The 23107-nt window shown below is 35.1% G+C and overlaps 1 protein-coding gene across 4 annotated transcripts in view; it reads left to right on the plus strand.

Moving 5' to 3' along the window:
- The window catches only part of RALYL (RALY RNA binding protein like), a 357282-nt gene that overhangs the window by 182251 nt on the left and 151924 nt on the right, over window positions 1-23107 (plus strand). The gene's annotated exons all lie outside the window — the stretch shown is intronic.

Raw genomic sequence — 23107 nt, forward strand, 5'->3', positions numbered from 1 at the left:
GTTTTGGCTGTAACAAGCCATAAAGAATAGATTTGGCTTGTTCATTTTCAGTGTTGTAGGCTGTAGAAATCTATTTTCTGATTGTTTGTAGAAACTGAAGCATTTGTGTTAGATGGGTTTTTCTTTTATCACAGTTGTTGAACAGTAATTTTAAGTTTTATAACTCCTACCTTTGGGGTTTAGGAAAAAAACAGATTAAATAACTTCAATTGTATTCAAGGGAAGATTGCCTTCAAACTTCATTAGGAAAAGTCATATAGATGAGTGAAATAAAAGAACTCAAGTGATAAAAGCAAGGCAGCAAAGTCAGTCTGTGGGATGGCATTATTAGAAGACGTTTCCTGGAGCAGTGTTCTCCAAGCAATAGGCCATGTAATGCCATCAGTGCATTATTTACAGCTTCTTGAACACTGGTCTGACCAGATTTTTTAAACTGTGTTTTCCTAAGGCAATAGATCTGTTATTACTGTGATTACTGTTGCTAGACTCTTTAAGTATTTCTTGTGGCATCTATAGTATGCCAAGCATTTTGTACACGGAAATGCCCTTGCACTGCTCTGTGTACTTTTGTGCTTTCTGTAGCAGGGAAGTGAATTTGCTGCAAAGGAAATTAAGTGACCAGTAATTATTTGAATTGTTTGAATCTTTTAATAATAATAGAAATGGTTTGCTCAATATTAAGTTTCACCTGTTTAATCTTAAAATACTTTGATTTTGCTGCACACTCTCCTGAGTTCCTAATATATCAAGGAATATAAGGAATAAGCTCAATATATCTGTCTCTCAGCTCTTAATATATCAAGGAATATAAAGAATTAGCAAGGTGAAATTTTCATTTAACTGTTCCTAATTTGCTCTTTTTCATATGATAAGTACAGTTGTTATCAGTGTGGTTTGACAAAAGGAATGAATTCGTAAAAAGTGGTACTTCTCATTGAAGAAATTGTTTCTGTGAGTTCTTTTAATTGGCAGTAGGCATTAACAGTCATCTCACATTAATGAGTAGATGACTGAGAAAATTTACTTGGGATTATAACCCAAAACATCTTACGCACAAATAGTGCATTATTGTGAAACTTTTTGATAAAAATTACTTTTTTCTCTGTCCTGAGAACTTTGCAGTCTGAAATTGATAGAAGCAATGAATTTATATTAACAGTCAAGTTATGGAAAAGGACAAGAAAATCCTGTTACATATGTACAAATAAACTTGATTAACATAGCTGAATTTTCTTTTAACTTGAATTAGAATATATTAGTAATATGAGAGATGGATGATAATCAGTTATGGAAAGTTTTTTGAACAAAGGAATATTTGAAAAATATTATCCCAGGTTATATGCCTGGGATATACTATACTGTAGTATGTCTGGAATATACTATACACTCAGTACCTCACAAAAGAAAGCATAACTGCATTTAGATTGCATTATTAATGTACATTAGCCCTTTCATGGTATAGTCAACTGAACCATTTACATTAGCTCCTGCCTTTTACTGACTAATGCCATTCAAAATTATGTTCCTTTATCCTTGAGTCAGAAACTATTCATAAGAATGTATCTGAAATTAAGAATTGAAGCTATAAATTCTTATAGCTTTTTAGAGTGCCTCACAATTCACTGGGTATCCTGTCTAAATGTTTTCCTCTGAGGTGGAGTCACATTTTGTTTAGCAAATTCCTCAAATTAGGTGTGCAAATCTTAATCACTGATATTGTCCTCAGTCTTGCCAGCTTCCTCTGGTCATTATTATTGGCCTGTTGGTCTTGTCCATCAGTTTGAAGCTCCTATTGATGTGCTTAGTGGCCAGTGATAAGTAATGGTGGTGCCATGGATACCGCTACTTGACGGAAGGGAATTTCATGAGCTGTGTGATTATTTCCAAGCTTTCTGTTTCATAAAGTGCAACACTTCTAAAAAGGTATGGGGTAGAGATCATAAAAAAATATGCTTGGGAAATTTATTGCTGTTACTGTGAAGTTCAGTGTAGTTTCTTGAAGTAATATTATGTCTTCATGGGAATAGCATGTTTTTCTGCCCACAGGACAGAGACAGGTCAGTATAGGGAACAAGAGTCTGCTTCACAATGATTATTTTGTAAATTGCTTCAGGCTGGAGTTGAAAAAATATTGAAGTGGTTCTAGGACAAAACTGCAAGTTGTGTTCTTAGTTGTGGGAATGCATCCACATTATCAACTCTTCTCAAAAATTTTCACCCATTTAATCACACCTGTGAGTTACAGAATATTTTTGCATATCCACTTCCTTTCCAAACAGAACAGAGACAGAATGAATAGAAATTATTGTGAGGAAATAGTGAGTCTGGTTTGTAAACTTTACCAAGGGTAATTTCATCCTTCTCTGGTGAGAGAAGGATTAGACACCTGCTTGCTCAGAAATGAGTGGTGGAAGTCCCTCATTGCAGCTGTGGGCTGAGGAAATGAGCTGTAACGTTTCTCATAGTGAAGAGCCAAGTCTGAACACAGGATTCGAGGTGTAGGCTCACCAGTGCCAAGTGCAACAACATGATTACTGCCCTGCTCCTGCTGGCCACACTATTTCTGATTCAGGCCAGGATGCCACTGGCCTCCTTTGGCCACCTGGGCCCACGCCAGCTCATGTTCAGCTGCTGTTTACCAACACTGCCAAGTTCTTTTCCTCCAGGAAATTTCCAGCCATTCTTTCCCCACTCTGTAGCTCTGCATGGGGTCCTTGTGACCAAAGTGCAGGACCAACATGTGATCTTACTGAACATCATCCATGGCCTTAGCCCGTTGGGTCAGTCCAGGTCTCTCTGTAGTGCCTTCCACCCAACTTGGTGTTGTCTGCAAACTTGTTGAGTGTGCACTCCATCCCCTCACCCAAATCATAAATAAAGATTTTAAAACAATGATATATGTAGCAGCTTCTGTCTAAAATTCTGGTCATAGCAACTTCTAAACCATAATGTTCCTTTGATTATTCTTAGTTTATAGTTTATAGCCTTTTACTTTATAAGACCTTAATCATTATGCCTATTTTTTGTCTGTTTTCATGTGCATTTGTATACCAGGATAACTCCTTTAACTTGAGAATTTTTCTTCATTTGTGCCTGTGCATAAGCCAGACCATCTCACAGGTATTTTATCAAATCAAGGTAAATGGTGTAAAGCTCGTACGTTAGTTTTCATGGAAGACACATGGAATTTCATTTTTGGATCCTTAGGTAAAGGAAAGATTACAGTACCTAGACTACAAGAGATGATGTATTCTTCAGTTGATGCCCTTTTTAATTAATACATTAGTTCATCTGTAGCTTGAATCTTGTTTTGTTGCTGCAATATTATTCAGCTGTGTCTGCCTTCAGGCCTAAATTAGATGCAGTCTCTGAATACCAAATGAGAGCATATTGACATGTAGTCTAAGGTGAGATGCTGGTTGCAGATATTTATTTTGGAAGACAAACTCTTTTGCACATATTTTTGAGAAGCACAAGAGCCTGAAGGGGCTTTCCAAATTTTAACTACACAGTAGAAAATATCTAAGGAGAATAGTAGGTAATAAAGGGAGACTTTAGAGACACTCAACATATACCTTTGCTGCAAATTGAACTGATGTGATAATGGGGCTGTTTTATCTTTTGTTTCCCTTGCCTCTACTCAAAACCTATCTTTTCTATTTCATGTTTGTAATGTCTGACAACACTGAGAGACTTACATGCCTGTTTGCAGAACAAGGACTCTCCAGACTGAATCAATTTTTCGCCTCAATCTGAGCTACAGAAAACATTATTGTGTCATGAAAGTTTCTGTCTTAAAAGGAATAAATACTTATGCTGTTTTAGTGAGCTAATTTGTGAAAAAAACACTTTGGCTTAAAAAAATGACAGATTTACCCAAATTTTCTGGATGACTAATCTTTATCTAAGCCAATGGTAGGCTAAGATAAGTTGCATCTGAATTAGTGGTTATTCCATTTCCACTTTGTCATCAGTTTTCAGTCAGTAGCATGGAAGTGTACCAATCTTTTATTTGTACAAACATAACACATGATTTGTTAGAGCTCTCTTGGTACTCTTACCCACCTAACTCCCACTAGTGTAATGACAGGAGTTATTAGGAAGGAAATGTTGTCTTATTTTAAAGACTATAATGGAGCAGCAAAAAAAGTTTCTTATTTTGCTTCTGACAAATCTGTAAAGACTTGAGTTTTAATGTGGACAATGACTATCTTAGAGAAACCCCAGAGATTGTAATTATATAATTAAAAAGTAGGAATGTTAGATATTTTGATGTATATTTTAATGAAATATGAAAAATAAAAAATATGTACACATAATGATTAGTCATATGTTCAAATTGTATCTTAAGTCATATAGCATTTAGAGATTGTATATTGCATTTTCACACTACTGGACCAGAAAGGGCAATGCACTTCACAGAAGATTCTTTGGTCCATTGTAACTTCTGCAGGCTGATATATTGTACATTTACACCATGGAGCATTACACCATGGAGAAAATAATCTGAGAACTGTAACTCATTAATATGCAGATAATTTTCTAACAAAATGAGACATAGAAAACAAAGTATTTAAGTTTTGATAAGCCATGATAACTTTATATCATATGGTTTTCAACACTTGAGTGTTGTCCTTCAAAGAATATTGTATTCTTCTGGTAAAATAATCCACTTTTTAATGAATAGTGTTTAAGCAAAAGTAAAATCATGCTTGTGAAATTCTGCATAAGGAATTTTCATTATCATGTAAGTTTTAGAATAAAAAAGTTTAATAAGCATTTAATAATTTCTGCTTCAATTAGTAGAAAATATTTATCCATATACCTATAAAACTTGTTAGATGTTGTGTGGGGATGGCTTTTGCATTTGCTGAACTCATAGAATTATTTGTTGATTACTGTAAAAAGTAATACCAATTCCTTTTTGTAACACAGCTGTCAAAATTCAGGACAAGTTTTGAGGAAGTTTATTTGATCCAGTACTTTTTTTATGCTGAACTAAACATAAACTAAACTTAATGATAAAGCAAAAAGACCAAGTGGTCTTCCAAAACCAAAAAACAGGGACAAAACCCACAAGGCTAGTGCATTTGTAGCCAAGATGAACATAATAGAGTGAAACTGGGGTTATCAGCCCAGGCTTGCACTGTCTTTAATAAGTCTTTTCCACTAAATTCCATCTTAGTCAATGTCTTCACCACCAAGCCCTCAGGCACACACAGATTGTTACAGAACATCTGAAAAATCATTAATTATCCTTCCACAGCTTAGTTCAGATGAGCTAAATTTTACCCACTAGAACTGACTCTTTTATCCCATTACAACCTGTTTCTATATTTGGGAACCATTGTAATCCTGTTTCAGCCTACTCTGTGCAGGAACAGGGATCCTATCCAAAGCTATCTCATAGGTCTCAGCCTTTTTGCTGCCTACCCACACCCTTGTGGTCTTGGTGAAGTCTGTGCAACAGCACACATGAGTGTCAAGCCTCACTTTAGATGACCTTGGATACAGCAATCATTGTTCATAGGATCTTCTAATAGTAGACAATTTTCATCTTGCCCTTACTGTTACACATTTTGATGTCTGCCAATACTTTATAGCTTCTATTGTTACAGTAAGATTCTGCAGCCATAGCAGCAGATTATAACCCAGTTGTTTCATGCTCGTGAACACAAAAACATGATTAAATCTTGTTGTCACTCCACAGTCCTGATTTTTGTGCACTTCTGTAATCAATATTTCCTCATCCTGTAGTCACATTGACACGAACCATTCCGTGTACTATCCATGCTCATATAAAGGTAGGAAAGAAGGAAGGGTGGTTTTTAACAATCATCCCTCAGCAGGTCAGGGCAGGGCACCATTGCACAGTTGATGTATGCTTGCTCCAGAAGACCAAGCTGAATTCTTCATCATGAAAGAAAACCTCATATTCTGATAGAATTATCCCTTTCCTTAGATTGAGAATACCTGGAATAGGAATGATTGAGTTTTAATCCCCATATTTCACAAAAGTTTCCATTTCTCTCTTATTGATACTTGGTCAATTCCAAGTGAAACTACAACTTAAATATATTTTTCATGTTCAACTCATGTAAATGTTAAGTCTGCCCTCCATCACAATGCCAAAAATGATAACCTGATTGCTTGCCATCAACAGATGTTATTGAAAGAAAACCTTTCCTTCGAGGCTTTGTAGAGATACATATAAAGACGCATTTAGTCTTCTGCATGGCCAGTTCATCTTTAAAATCATAGACAAGGTGTTATTATGGGATCTTTCTATGTCCTTCTCTGCTGTTTGATATGTCTGTATACAGTACAGGGCCCATCTGCATGAAATTACTTTTTTCATCATTTCATCCCTGGGCTTCATAAACACTTTAAATCTTCTTGCAAGATGGGCCTGATATATCCTTAGTAATTTTGTAAGAGCTTTTCAAAACATTTGGATTATGTTATCGCAAAGATCTCAGTACTAAGCCTTTATTATATGCATATCTTGATGAGTTTTTTGATGTTTGTGGGGTTTTTTAGCAAGCCATATCCAGTAGGTCCTTCTGGATTTGAACTTAATGCTGTTTTATTTCTGTTGCAGGCCTGTAAGAAGTTATAAAAAAGTGTTTTCCTTTGTGGAAGACAGAATTCTGTACCTTTTCTTAAATATACTTGCTTTGATTAATGACTGCCAGGATCACTAAATTGTGTAGCTATTCCATAGTGTTACATTCTGAACTGTCATAACATCATGCAGTGCTAAAAACATTGTTATGATAGGTTCTCTCATAATATTTGTCTCCATGTCTCATGTGGAATGCACAGTACAAAAACAAGAACTATCTCTAGGATACTCTGCAATTTTTGGTTTGGTATGCTAGGAGGTCTTGAAGTCTACAACTTCCCTTTTTTGCTTGATCTAGCTTGATTTAATTTGATAGACTATTTTCCATGCATTTGGCTTCTTTCACTTCAAATAGAATCCCATCAAGAATGAGTCTTGATATTTTCTTCTTGATCATTTGACAACACTTAACTATTTATTTCATATGTACTGATGCTGTTAGAGTTGCTAATGTCTTGTCACTTTTTTATTTTTATGTGTGCCTTCCATATATACTTGTTTTCTTATTCTTTTGTTAAAACATTTAATTGGAGACCTTGTTCCAAAAGGTATATAGAGAACTGCTACAGGTTATATGGAAAGAGCAGAGAATCAGAAGATTTCTCATATAAATCTTACAGGCCAATATTTATCTTTCTAATCTGCAATTTGAGGTATGGGGGTTTTTAACAGGTATTCAGCACTGAATGGTGACAGGACAGAATAATGCTATTTTAGTGTACTGCAGAATCTAGGTAAGTCACAGCCTTTTTATTTGTCTTTGGGCTGTGATTACTAAACCCATGAAATAGTTTTGCCTCCCAAGGTACCACACAACTGTTTGGAGGAGAAAGCATAGAAAATATTTCTTCTGCCAGAATACTGATGTGGCATAAAAACTTCTTCTCCTAATCATAGTCTAAATTCATGGAAGCTGGTCTTTAGCATGAGGAGCTTTTAGGGCCACTCTTCCTGTTTCTTTCTCTTCTTAACAGCAAGCTCAGGTAAAATGCAACTTTCTACTTCTGTATAGCTTAACTGAGACAAGAAATGCTTTGAAAGTGCATTCGCTGTATTAGGTTTAATTTCATGTCTTAATCCTATTTGCATTTCATAACTAAGGAAAATACAGCTGAGGAAATCTGTTTCTTTCTCAGGTTTCATTTTTAATCTTGCAATTCTTTCAACAGGAGACACTCTCATCAACAAAACTGTACAAGTCATGTATACTGAGAAAAAAAACCCAAACTTAGTTGTTTAGAACTTTTTAATAATTCAGTTATTTTTCAGCACATCATACTGGCAAAGTAAAATTCACAGGCAAAAGAAAAAAGTAAAATTCAACAAATTAAATGTTCTTATTCTATACTGCTTCTCCCTTCTCTAGAAAGAATGTTAATATTAATGATCTCCACCAAAAGCTTATTAATTTTCAAGTAAAAGTAATTTTCTAGGTATGTTAATGACTCAGAACTGAACACTGTTCATATCCTTGATTGTTATAACCCCTTAAGTGACTTCAGTACCTCATAAAAGATTAATGGAAGCTGAATCAGACTTTTTTTAATGGCAATGCTTGTAATTTTTGAAAGGCTAACTGAAAAAGAATGATGTTTGGTTTTAGTTTACCCTAGAGAATACCTCATATTACTTACAAAATGATAGTGTATCCTTAAGAAGACATTGTTTCTGTTCAAACCTGGCATGGAATTTCTACATGTAAATTCAGATATGTGAGTTCCTCAACTTTCTCCCAGTAAATGATAACAGCCAGGTAGCTAAAAGCTGTGGATATACAATACCTTGTCCCCAAAAGAAATACAATCATTTCCACAACTAAAGACTAAAGGTGGACAGCTGCTTGAAAGTCTTTGTTGTCATGAGTAAGATTTGTTTATAATTATAATTATAATTTTGTTTGTTTGTTTGTTTTTGTGAAATGGTGTGCTAAAAGAAGAACTGTTTTTCATTGTGGAAATCTCAGTATTTTAATACTTTTTTCTTTTAGTCATCTCTCTTGCTTGTTTACCTGGTCTCCTCAATGTAAGTGTGAAGTAACTTGATGTTATCCAAACACTTTTATTACAAGCACACTTATTCATACACTTTGATAAAACCTCATAAAAAAAAACAACATATCCAATTGACTTCTGTGGTTATTTGCTGTAGACAGCTGCCCCACCTATCCTGTTTGCAGTTAAATGTCAAATTCTAATCCTCCTGTGCTTTGTTTCATTCTGCTCCTAATGCTTCATAAAATCATGAAAAGGATGAAGAAAATGTAATGAGTTTGAAGTGTGGAATTAACTTTCAGATCCTGAAATAAATAGGGGAAGTATATAATACCTTCTAGCTCTACAACTGTAAGGTTTCTGGAGTCTATGAAATCTACATCTATTTAATTAGTGTTTCATGTGAGGAACACAATATTTTACTGAAAATAGCAAGTGTGAAACAAAGAGTAGATAAAAAATAGACACTAGATGACAGGAAAACCTGTACTTGGCAAAATCTGAAGCCATTTCAAGCTGTGATTCACTTCTCAGCTGTATGATAATTTAACATCTTAAATTTTAAAAAGACATTTAAAAATAATCCTTTTTAATAATATCTTGAGGTAAACTCTATCCCTTGATTTGTTACTGTCACAGTTTATGTTAAACTGCAGAAGGATTTGTGTTGGGAGAGACCTCATCTAGTCCAGCTACCTACTCCAGGCAAGGCTGACTCAAAGCAGTGAACAGTCCAGAAGGTTTTCCAGTCCTGGCTGCGAGGGTGACATAGCACATTGTGTCAAAGACCTTGCTAAAGATGAAGTGCACTAAAACCACCTCTTCCCCCATGCACTAAGTTATTCATCCTATCATAGAAAACTCACTGGGTTGGTCACAATTTGCCTCACTAAATGCACTTTATCCTCATTACTAAATCCTCATCATCTTGTCCTTGAGTCTGCACACAGCTCCTAGGATGATTTGTTTGTAGTTGTCCAGTTTGTTTTGCTGGGGTTGTCCACCTTCAATACTGAGGTTCATCCTGATCACTGAAGTGAGCTTTACATACATGTTGGTCAGCAACAGATCCACTGTCCTGCTCCAAGCCGCACAGATCATACACAGACAGTTCCCAAAAATCTTGAGGGAATTATTTGCTTTTTCTTATATTCCTTTTTTATTCCCTCCTCAACCTCTTTTAAGTTCTGCTCCTTCACCACATTATTTCCTCTTAAAATATTCCACTGCTGTCTCCCCCTAGCCTATTTTCCCAGGTTTTTTTAACTTTACAAATTTATCTGGTATTTACAAGAGCTTGACCCAGAAATGTCTCTCTTATTCATGACTTCTGTCATGCCATGGTGCCTTTATTTTTTTAAATTTGTAGTGTTTTGCTATACTCAAACTGCTCCTTTTTGGTGATGTCAGAGGCTGGGATTAATCATCTGCATGCAAATCTTAATGTTTCCAATTGAGTGAGATAACACTGATTACGCCTGCAATTCCCCAGAGCCTATTTCTTGTCTTTGAAGATGGGTGTGACATTTGCCTTTTTCCAGTCATCAGGGAGCTCTCCTGATTTCTCCAGCCATTCAAAGGTGATAGAGAGCAGCCTCACAATAATATTAACCAGCTCTTTTACAGCCCCTGGATGCATTTTTTCAAGTCTCATATTTATTTGAATACTTAGAGTTTATATTTCAGTATATCATTATGAAAGCTTAACATTCAAAGAAAAGCAAACACCACGTTCCTTCCTAAAAACATCAGTAAATTTCTTGGCAGTTTCTCCTTTCCACAATAAGAATATTGTTTTCTTTTTTTCTTTTTTTTTTCACTAAAGATTAGTAACAGGACTGTGATTTTAGATCTGATTTCAGAAGGTTGTTGTTTTGTAAATGCAGGTTATAGTTACTGCAGGAGCTGATCCAGATAGTACCCATAAAGGTGGCAGTTCTGCAAATGATGGCAGAACATGTATGAAAGGAGTAATGTGGTGGTGCTCTGGAAATCTGTGCAAAGTTACAGACTTTTGAAACCTTACAAAATTTGGCGATAGGATAATAAGTAGGATGTTAATTTTCTGCACTAGTAAAACATTTGGGTTAAAGAAATTAAACATCATGTAACAACAAGAATCATTGGTTAGAGAGCTAGATAGATTTGGAGAGAAATTAATATTTAGGTTAGGTGAAAGATTTATTTTAATTGGAACTCTTTTATCTTATAAGGCCAAATTGCTATATTGATTTGAACAATTAAGAGAATGTTTTAAACAGATGCAGTTTTAGAAATACAGAACAATAAGAAAAAGCTTTTTGGCTTCTTTTTTTCTGTTTGGGCTTTTTATTTATTTCTTGGAGTTTTGTTTTATTTAGATTTTTCTAATATACTTCAGTGACAAATAGGACAAATTTACATCTAGAATTACAGTCATTCCTAATTGATATATCTAGAGTGAAAATTACTATTTGTCTTCATACAAATTTGAAAATCAAGTTTGGTGCTAAATGATCTTGTTGCAGTCCTAGCAATTCCAATTGCCAAAGCTGGAAAAGTTCTAGTTATTGTTTGACTTACAGTAATAATGTTTGATAACTGTGTAAATAGGACCAGATCTGTGTCTTAGGCAAATTCTTAAAGTTATACAGCTCATAAAATTATATTAGGTTCTTTTGGGTATTTTTACCTGGAGGGTGGGGAGAAGATGCTATTTTTATTTTATCTCAAACTTAAAGGAGCCATTATTTTAAGAAATATTATTTTAAAAAATATATTAGCAAAATTTTTAAAAGTGCAGCTTAATGCAGTTTTCCTTTCAAATCCATGTACATGTATGAACACCTCAAAATGAACTGTGATGAGGCTTCAGCCATTCTGACCTTAATTAAAAGTAAATTCTAACAATGTTTCCAAGAGAGTGAAAACTGAGATTATGAAAACACTTCCATGCAAACACTTTTGTGAAAAACAGGCTAGTTTTGTGAGTAAGAAGGTGGCTGTTGATCTAGGGGTTTTTTTTCCTTTCTAGGGTTTATTTTATTTCTGGGCCAGACTTTGTTGAAAACTTTCAGAGAAAATTTAAATGTAAATGATCAAATTACAACAAGATACAATCAACACTCAAACTAGCATTGCAGCATCTGGAAAAGCAGTTGTGAATTTTTACAGCCTGATTTTAGAGGTCTTTATTTTCTGTTAATTGGCACTTATGTCTGCTTTATTTGTTTTGTCGTCTTAAATTTTGGTTTTGATGTATTTAAATCCACAGGCAGACATGGAAGAAATGGCAGAAAAAACTGGATTTTTTAGATGTGAGCAATAAAAGTGGTTTTGTTGGGAATTTTTTGGTCTAGAGTGCAAAATGAGGTACCATTTTCAATCTAATCTGATGTAAATTCAAAAATATTTTGGTCTCAGACAAAGTCTTGGTGTATAAGAGAAAAAAGAAAGACACTAACTCCATTAGGAGTATATTGACCAGTACATAGTGAACAATAGTAAGATACCAGCTTTACAACAAAATTCTGCTTCCTTTTTCTACCAGTAGTGGAACAGAAATACATTAATAGAAGCAAAGCTTCTCTTGTTCCAATTATATCACTTTTTCTCTTTTTCCTTTGGTCTTCGTCATGAAACTCTTAATTATTACTAATATTTAGCACACTTAGAAAGAATAACTTCTTTTTTCCTTACACTGATATCTGTTCGTTGTCATAGAGTCAGTCTTATTTTTACCCTTTCAATAAAATTCCTCTATTACTAGTTTATGTTTGCCTCTCCCTGAAAAATCTACTTTCTCCTTTTTCTTATAGCAAGAGCTTGTTTAACCAACAGCTCTTGCTGCCTTGCTACTTGCCTTGTTCCTCAAAGCTGTTTCCTTCAGGCTCTAATGGGAAGCTTTAGTAATTCTATGTACTTTCAGTTCCCAGAGAGACACCACCATCCTGGTAAGGATGGGGGTGCAGAACTACATGGTCATACCAGGTGCAGCAGAAGCTCTAATACAGAAACCTTTGGCACATTTTGGCAAGGGACCAAAAAGTTTGGGAGTTCATTTTTTGCTTACTTGAAGCATGGCAAAGCTCCCCATTAAATCAAATTTTCTTGAAGTAACATTGTCATAAGTACAACCATTTTACAAAAACAAAAATATGATTTTTTTGATTGTGTTCAGGCAGCATGGCTAAAGTGCATAAACTGCTGGACAGAAATGTTTCATAGAAAGCTGCATCACAGAAGTTTATCTCACCATTAATTCATATTTAGTTAGTTGGAACAGGGCACAGAACAGGAAGGTGAAATATTATAATTTCATGCAATTTCAGGTATTTTCTCTGAAACTGTGTGCTGCTTTGATAGCAGTGCCTGAAAGAGAAACAGGTTTGGGGTCTGGCCTGCTGTCCCAGGCACTCAGAGATTTAACCCCAGTCTCAGGAGCATGACATTAATCCTGCAAGGGTTAAGCATTCTCCCTGTCCTGGTCCATGTGCTTCATGAATTCTGTGAAAGGGCAATCCAGGGATAGTAATTCACAGGAAATGTAATCTTTTATTTTTAGTGGTTATATAAAATTACCAGTAGACTTCCAAGCCATCTGTTTTAAATTCTGATGGTATGCAGTATATCTGTAGTGAGATCCTCTGACAGTAAACTGCATCTTCACTGTACACCATATATTTGTCCCAGTAAAAGTTCATTAGTATTCACAGGGATCCTCCAGCTCTGTGATACTACCAGAAAATGTCAAATTGTTCTTAGAATTTATAAGAAGGTATAAAATTCATGAGCTGAGACAATGAAAATCCCAAAGAATTGATGGCTACCATATATTGTACTCATGTTGGCATATGATTTTTTTATGTCTACAGAAATGAAGGCTAGTCACCTAACCTTTCATCAAGTCAGCATTTTCTGAAATACAAAGATGTGAAAAGTGCTTACTAATGATTGCTTGACACCAATCCTAATATATCTAGAATGAGAACAAAAAGAAAAAATTACAGCAAGTTCGATAGTATGACATCCCAATTCCAGTTTATCCTTCAATAACCTTCAGCCTACATGCCATTATGCTCTTGAATCTTGATAAGAAGAGAATGTCCTAGTGTTCTTAAATAACTTAGAAATTTAACTTGGATTTTTTTTTTTAAAAAAAATAAAGTAGTTATGTTAATGAGAATGGGTACCAAATCTGTGTAAAAAGACAGAAAATAGACACTGAGGTGTCTTGTGCCTTATTTGGACTCAAACCAAATGTCTATCTATTACAAAATGTAATTTTCTAATTTAAAAACCTGTTGCAGGAGAAATCAGTATTGATAGATAAAGAAGAACCAATTATAGAACAAATATGCTCTGGTTGCTTAGGTACAAATGGTCACAAGCTGCTCTTCTTAATATGCATGCTGCTTATAATGCCCAATTAGATAAACCTTGAAAGTAGATATGAGCAAGCTCAATTTGGAAAAAGTTGAAGTAGGCAAGTAGAGATATGATCAGGAAATATTAAAATATTTTAATTTTTGCCAAAAAAAAGAGAAAATTAGTAATGAAAAGTGTATTGTCTGTTTAGAAATACACCTTAAAAGTCATAATCTAAAAAAGATGAAGGTAACAAAAATAGAAAATATAGAAAAATAGGATTAGATTTGATTTAAAAGTACTTTAAGTATAAAGAGCAAAGTGATTTTTGAGAAAGGTTTCAATGCATTTCAAGAAACATGGGATGTTTGTTGTTTTAGTTTCAATATAGATAAATCTCTAAGGATTTTTTCTCCTATATTTGGAAGTTGACAGATACATCCAGATCAGATGATGACATGGTATCCATTACAAGGCTACAAAATATCTTTAAATACTTAAAATCAATTTTAATCCCAGGATTTCTGATAAACTATAAGAGCTGCTCTCCAGGAGGTTCTCATCTGCTAACATTTGGAGCGTTATCTTTGGTAGGTCTTGAACTGGAGTAAGATTTCCAGAAGGGTAGAATTTTTAGGGGGAGAAATTGTTCAGTTTGTATAGTTTAAATCAAACCAATATCAAAGTGCTTTATTTCTTTGTTATTTATTATTTATTATTTATTATTTATTTATTATTTTCCCCACCTCCATTCTCAAAGGTGGCAGCCAGAGGAGGTGATTGAGGGCCCCTGAGGGGGAGGTTCTAGGATGTCCCCATGCTGGCATTACACAAACTGGATGCAGCAGCTTGGAGTTCCTGTGGAGAAGCAGAGCCCCCAGGCCATACAGCAATATCTAGAAGGGTCACCACCCTGTTCCCCTTCTCTCCTTCTCACTACAAATGTATGCTTCATCTGAATTTGTTTAGCTGACTTTTTTTTTTACCCAAGCGTCTTCTGGTAATTCTGGTAATTACTCCTTATTTTGGAAAATGGTTATTTTCCTTTTACCTTCATCAATTTTGGGCAAATGCCATCTCAGGGACTTCAGACATCCCACTCAACCACACTCTTACACTCATTCCTGTCTCGTTGGCTGCTGTTGTCCCGGCCTATTTGCCAAGACTGGACCCTGTGAACACACCCACTAGAAAAAAAAAAAAGAGAACATAATATAAATAATTAAAAATGGTTAAAGGGCCAAGCTGTGTAACAAGAGTCCAGTTGTAATTATCTTAAATTGTAGGAAAAAATAATGAAATTGCTCGTGCGGGACTTGAATAATCAAGAATTGACTTGGGGATAATGCTACTACTGTCAGCATGACTTTACAGAAAATAGGTTTTGGGAAATTAAATATGTATTGTCTTTTATAATTTAACACCATATAATAAGGCTGAACTGATAGAACATAGTTCTGCAAGGCACTTGATTCATTCCAAGTGGAAATTCGATTAAGAAACTGTCTTAAGACATAGTTGTGGTACATGCCAAATGGATTAAAAACTAGCCTCAAAAGACTGGTAAAATGGGAAGTAATCATGCAGCAGGTGTGTGAGTTTCATGCAGTCCCTGTTAGAATAAGTTTTTTAATCATACTTTTACCCAGTTGAAAAGACAGCAAAAACCACTGATAAAATCTGTAGTTTGCACAAAGATGACAGAAATCATAAATGCAGAATAAAACAAGACATTGATATGAAAATAGAAAAGAAATACCAAAATAGGAGTCAAAAATGTGAGTCCTCTAGCTATAACATCCAACAAATTGATAATCAGGTCTTCAGCATGGGAGAAAAAGGTGCAACAAAATCTGAAGGCTGGAAGCTTAAGTGAGAAAAAGGAAATCTCAAAATAGAGAATATTTTCTACAGTGAGGCCATTAGGAAAAGTGCACCAAAAAGTTGCAGTCAAAATTTCTAAAGTAAGCCTTGGATGTTATCATAAAGGATATGTTCTAGCTCTGCCCAGATTTAATTCAAGTAAATTCTGTGATCTGTTATAACAAACCAGACTGGAATTTTTTTTTCTGGACCAGCTGTGGAAACTTCCAAAGACAGAGATTTGCAGGCTCTTGGCTCAATACAATAAAGCAAGAAAAAGATAAAGCCTTTTAATTTTATTAAGGTCCCTAAAGATTTATGTCTGATATTAGTAAACAATATATAGAAATTGCACAAATTGTTTGGTTTTGTCAGTGCCTTTGGAAATTAAATTAGCAATACCCATCTAATTAAGCCAAGGATGGCTTAATTTAGCCAACAGAAACAAGTAGGTTTTTTTCAATGGCATTTCCAATTAAATAAAGGAGAAAGACAATAGGATTTAAAAACATTCTAAACCAGAGAAAATATTTAGATATATTTCTTACAAGGTCTTCTTTACATTTTTCTAGATATTAACAAAACTGATAATAATCTATAAAAATAATATGAACCTGTAAATCAGAATTATTTTTTCTTTCTGTTCTACAGAAGCAAAAGATTTCCCTATAAGGGAAACATTTTAGACATAACTTCTTTTTTATTGCAACCTACATTTTCATTCCAGACAAGCAGAGATGTATTTGCACCCACCTTTCTGACCATCAGAAACATAATGTTATTTGTCCTTATTAAAAAAAAAGACAGACAACATAATAATACTATTAGCTTAATACCATCCTAATGTCTAAAGTGGTTTTATTCTTAGAATGAAATTAACACTGGTGCAAAGGGCTACAATCAAATTTGTTTGGAGAAAGTGCACTGATCTTGCTGGAATCACTGCTTCTTGAAACTTCCATTAGTGATCTCATTCATCTTCTGTAGCAGTTGTGTTCTACTTTGCAGTTGTATGTCAAATGATCATCACACATCCACCACATTCTTAAATGTTTTCTCTTTAGAGAAATCTTGCAAAATTTAGCAGAGAATATGTTAACACTTCTCAAATTCCTTCCTCAAATGATTAATCCCTGATGGTTCTTTATTTTGTGTCTGGGCTGACACCAGAAAAGATTAAGATTTTACTGCACTTATATTTCAGATCCTTATTTCAGTAGTTGCAGCTAAGATTCTTTCTCTTTCTCTTATATTAGGCTGTAGCAATTCCCATCCTCTCACATTACCCTGAAATGCTGTTCCCCTCATGGGCATTCTGCAATTTCTCTTCCCAAGTAACTCATCTTTCCAGATATGAGCTCAGCCACACAGAGGTCTTAAAATAATTTGAAAAGTCTCATTACTGTACTTTTTACAGTTACTTATGTAGCCCAATACATGTTTATAAAAGCATACATATAAAATTAAGTGCTTTTATATGCATCTAAATAAAATGTATTTTTAATATTAAATTTTTCAAACAGTATAATATTTGAAAAAATATAATATTTACCTTCTTTATAATTAAAAAAATATAATAATTACCTTCTTCACCCAATTCTAGTCAGGCTGTAGCTGCAGAGGGAATTTGTTTTACAATGCAGGCACATCTCAAGCAATATCTTATGGCACAAAAAACCCAGTAGATTTTTAATTTGCATAACATTGCACATATTTGCATAAAATATTGCCCAGTGGTACTAAGAGCACCAGTTTCTCCCTAAGCCCCAATTAATTAATCTGTGTCCCTTCAGACTTAAGACAATTTATTATGCATTCTTAGTATAGAAACAGCAATTAATTATATGCTTCCTAGCCCCACATCAATCATTATGTACCCTCCAGACAGTTTTGCACCTCTCCTAGCCCCACATCTGGCTGGAAACACACCCTCCTCTTTTCCCATCAAGGAAGAGGCCTTCTGCAATTTTGTCAGTCAGCAGAGAGCTCCCTGTCCTTCTTGTCAAGGTCTGAAGTTTCAGGACTGGCAGGGTAAAACATCACCAGCCATACTGCTGTATATCTAAGGATAGGAAGAGGAGTGCAACTCATTTTTTGTACCCTTTCCTTTCCCCCCCCATCCCTTTTTGTGAACTGAATAGAAAAGTGTGCCTATTGCTGCTGCCACACTTGGGAGAAAGAACTGCAGTCAGCCTGAAATGATCCAACCATAGAAACCACTATCCAGACATTGGTTAAGTGTTGGGAATGAAAATTTAAAGGGGAATATAAGTAGTAGCTGGAGAAAATGCAGAATGTAGGTGGTAGCTTGAGAAAAATGGTGGATTTTGTATCAAGGTTTTTACAGATTTTATATTTTTGTTTATCATTTACTTATTACTGATGGTCTGTGTGAAACTACACCCTTTGCTCTTAGGATGAAAAGATAAATTAATGTCCCATGTTTATCTGAGTGTTCTTGGATTAGATTACGAATTTTTGTTAACAACCTTATTCAAGGGTAGAGGTGAGGAAAGGTGAGGTTTCCAAAGATTTTTCTTTTTCCTTCACTTTCAGTACAAAGGTGAAGTTCATGGTTGCAGGAAAGAGGTAGGAGGGAATTAAAACTCTGTCTTCCTTCCCAAGACCTCCCTTGGCTGAGTGAGGCCGATACACCAAGGAAAGAGCATTTTGACCTGACTGCAAAAAACTAAACCTTCCTTCTCTCCTTTCTTTGTACTCTAGCTTCTAGAATAACTTTAAATCCTTCTACACAGTATCTGTTTCTTGTATGGCACTTCTAGGCCCCATTAGGTGCACTGTACATCATCCTTCAGTTCTGTTCATTAAATTTAAAATGTGCATGCCATAAAATAACAATGGATTTTAAGTTTGCAAGGGGAATATACATTCTTTTTCCCTGAAACACTCTCTATATGTTGAATATTTATACCCATTTTTGTTTGTTCTGACATAAGAAGTATAGGCCTGCCAAAAGCCCCATTGTGACTATAAACTCAGGCATTAAAAAAGTAGCTTAGCTAAGTTTTTTTTATTAACTGCTACCTATCTCTTCTGTCCTTATGCCCCCAGGGCTGAATCAGCACCATGAAAGCATTCCTCTGCCCCTCACTGAAATAAGGGCCCCAAAGAAGGACAGCAGGAAGAGGGCAACATTTGGCCATGACTTCTACAGACAGGATAGGTCATGAAATTATTTTTAAAGAGCAAGAAAAAAATATGTTGAATGCTATAGACAGGACAATTTGGTGGGAACTGGAGAGAACAGATATTTTTCTGCCTTAGCTGGATAATCTGCCTCTTTTTTATCTCTTTACTCCTTACACACTGTCAAAAACAGAGACCTGAAATGTATATATGTTCAGCTCCATCGATACTGTGCAGTTCAGTAACTTACTTTGCTAAATCTGATGCCTTCACATAAGATTGATTGCTTATTTTCTTTTTCAGAAAAAATATTTTTATTTTTTTCTTATTCATCAAGTACTGTTTCAGGAGCTGCTACTAGATAGAATTCTTGAAAGCTGTGTTAAGATTCTGTTTCCCCTTTTCATCTGTGTAGTCCACTCCAACATCAGTGATGGTCCTTCCTTTAAGAGAGAAAAATAACTCAAGTCATAGCTATCCTTGACACCCAAAAATATAAACAGATCTTTTATTTTCCTTAGGTTTCCCTCCAGAAAGCTTATTTCACTTAAGTCTGCTAGATGTCTGTGATTCCATCTTTCCCCATGAACAGTATTTAAACCCTAGCTTGTTCAGCCTGTGGCTTCTGGATTGCATCTAGTCCATGAAGCTGAAATAAATTGCTATTTTTGATAGTATAGAAACTATAGAGTAACATTATTAGGTGAGGAGGCCTATTTTTTGTCATATAAGCTGGGAGCAGAGTAGGTCTTGCTGGTTTATGGAGGCTGTTCTGAACCTAGTGCTTTGTGTGGAAAAGCAAGAATGGCTTCCAAGGAAAGGATAAGATACAATGTGGGGAGGTGCTGGAAGTTTATAATTGAAAATTAGTCCTTCCCCTCCTGTGGTGGCATCTTGGAGAAGCTGGAGTGAAGTCAGCAGGAAAGCAACATCTCAGACATCCTGTGAGATGAGGAATAGGTGAGAGGTGTGTGGCTAGAGCAGGGGAGTGACCTGTGTGAGCTGGGGTGGATGAGCAGTCATGCTTGGAAAAGAGTGGGATAAAGGAATTGTAACTGGGAAAATTGGGGACCTGAGCACTAAGAAAGAGATATGAATGCATTTGGGCAAAATGCTCACAGATCTCATACCTTGGTTACTTTATGGAATGGGAATTGGAATAAAGCAAGGCTATCCTCAAGGAAGCTGTGGGATTGCATGGATCATTGGAAAGTAACTGCAAAAGGAACCAGAGGATATTTCTGAAAACATGGCATGAAACAGTGAATATTCAATCCATGATAAAAATGAGAGGGATATAATTTCAGAATGATGTTCTTTAGAAAAGATAACTGAACAGCTGGCAGGCACTAACTACATCTCAATAGTGTTGTTATCTGCCCTTCCTTGCTGAGTTTCAGACAATTGAGAAGATCCAGGACAAGAGACATAAAGCTGAATGATGATAGGTAACACTTAAAACTTTTAAGTCTAGGAATATTTTGGTCTCAAAGAGATATTAATGTTTCACGAGGTTCCTATGACTCATCCAAACACATTTTGTCATATTAAAACACAATAACTTCTTCCAAAACTCTGCTTTCACAGCTGGACCTGTCTCCCTCCATTATTCTTTATAAAGAAGTCCAGAAATAGTGCTGAATGAGACTACTACCAAAAGTATATGGCAAATATCTATTGTTACTGCACCAAATATTTGTCTCAAATTGCACTAAATTGTCTTTCTCCTCAGTTCAAGGTCTTATGAAAGACCAGGAATTGAGGAAAGATGAACTTTTTAACAGTAGAAGAGAAGGTTGATGTGAGCAAAAAGGAAAACTTTAAAAAATTCATAACCTTGAGATTTCATTCTCTACTGAACACATCTGTGCTTAGATGATAGGGACATTTGGCAGACTTGCTATTATACTGAACTTCTGCTGCTTTGAGAGTTACTGCTGGTTTTGGACACTAAAGTAGGCAAGGATCCAAAAAGAACTTATTCCTCACTAAGCTTGGAAGGGTGCTCTACCTTGTCACGTTAGATTTAAACTTGTGCATGGTGATGCACACCTCTGTGACCTGCAGGTATGATTACATGCAGCACCTATGAATGAAATGGCTATGCAGAAATAAGTGTTCTAGCTAGTTCAGAGTTCACAAAGAGCACATCACAGTGGGGCTATGCTCTTAGTGCTTGTTCCTCACAGAGGGGAAAATTTGTCCTCATCAGGGCCTCCTCTAGCACCATTTCCTCCTTTTTAAGTGACTGCATCCTTCTGAGAATATTAAAGTTCACTGAAGCAACAGGATGATTTATTCAAGAGGCGTATATATATTTAGTAAGTGGGTGTTTGAAAGACTGTCTGAGGAGACTCGTTGGAGAGCTGATCTGGTTAGCAGTGATTCTTCTACAGGGCAGAATTCAAATATCACATCCTGGTCAGAGTATTCCATGGAATCACAGGGTCACAAGATTGCTGTGACATCATTTAGTCCAAGTTCCCTGATCAAGAATGCCTTAAAAATAATTTACTTTAAGGAGTTTGGAGTTACTTGAAAAAAATATTAGAAAATGCTTATAATATTACTAAAGATAGATAAGTTAAAGCAAGACCATCTACTTAGCCAGTCAAATTTAACCAGTCACATAGTGCATTTCCATGATGTTCAATGCTCTAATCTGCTCATATTTATTTTGATTTCTCTTTTTATGGTAGATGTTACTTGCTTTACTTGCTAGCTTTGCTTCAGGTAATTGCCTTAGTGGCATTTGCTCTTGTCAAGGTTGCTGCTGCTGTTTTTCCTACCTGCTCAAAGCACTGTCAAGACAGAGTTTGAGTGCACAAAGTCCAACACGTCTGGAAACATTCAGATTTACACATAAACCCTGCAAGATACATTCTGCCTGAAAGGCAAAATTACTGAATCATTTGGGTTTATTGTAGGACCATCTGTGAAATACAAGTAAAGGTGGGCAGATACATCCATCCCACATGCATTAGACTCATTGCATATGCTCTCTCCCAGGAATAAATGTGGCCCAGTTGAACTCGCAGACACCTGACAGAATAAGTATGGAGCTCATGGAACTTTTAATTTGATGAAAAGATTTCACATTAAATTAGCATAGGATTGGTCAGGTTTGATAATTTTTTTTTTTTTTTTTTTTTACTTTAAGTACTCAGTGCTGGATTTTTTTCTTAAAATGAACATAATTTTTTTCTTATTAATTATATTTTCATTTATTTGCATTTGTGGCAGGTGCAACAAGCATGGTTTATTTTTTATATTTATTATTTGCATGCAATTATTTTTATAAATCTACTGTAAAAGGTATAATTGCATCTATTCTCTAATTAAGGAGATGTGCTTTGGAAATAATGAGTGAGATTTATCCCATAATTATAAGCAAGTAAGGCTTGTTCTTTTCCCAAATCATGAAAAAATCTGTATCCAACAGGTTGCAAACATATTTTTCTGATGTTTGAAATTTTTCAGGGGCCCACATAATAGCATTGCCTGAGAAAATCTTACCAGTTATCTCTCTACAACACTCATTAATGCAGTCACTCCAGCTGTTCTTTTTAAGGTGGCAAAAAATGTAGAAAATTAAATAAATTTTCTGCATATTTTGAAAATCTCAACCAATGCTGCTGAGTAAAGAATAGTTCAAATTTTCTATCAAAATGAATCGATTTGGTTGTTATTGGAAATATGAACTACAGGAATTAAAGCAAAAGTCTATAATATTATTTGACTGGTAAATCATTCCAACTGAAAAAAAAAGACCCACAAAATCTGCTACTTGTTCTATAAAATTAATTTTCTCTTTCAAATTTCAGCTAGAGCTGATGTTTGCTAAAGTTTATTTTCTACATCTTAGTACATGTGTTTTGCTTAAATATTTATTTATTTTTTTTTAATAGAAGACATCTCTTGGTTACAAAACTCATTCACATGAACATCAATATTCCTTTTATTCCCACAGAAAGTGTTTTAGATTTAACAAGTCATTCTCATCAGTAAAATCACATTTTATTTCAGGGAGTCCAAGAATAAACCTTATTACACAAAACACCCTTGGGTATCACATCACTTTACCACACAAATGAAAAAATGAGGAATAGTTGAGATCTCACAGGAGCTGTAATGC

The sequence above is a fragment of the Parus major genome, chromosome 2, assembly GCF_001522545.3.
Source record: "Parus major isolate Abel chromosome 2, Parus_major1.1, whole genome shotgun sequence".
Lineage (NCBI taxonomy): Eukaryota > Metazoa > Chordata > Aves > Passeriformes > Paridae > Parus > Parus major.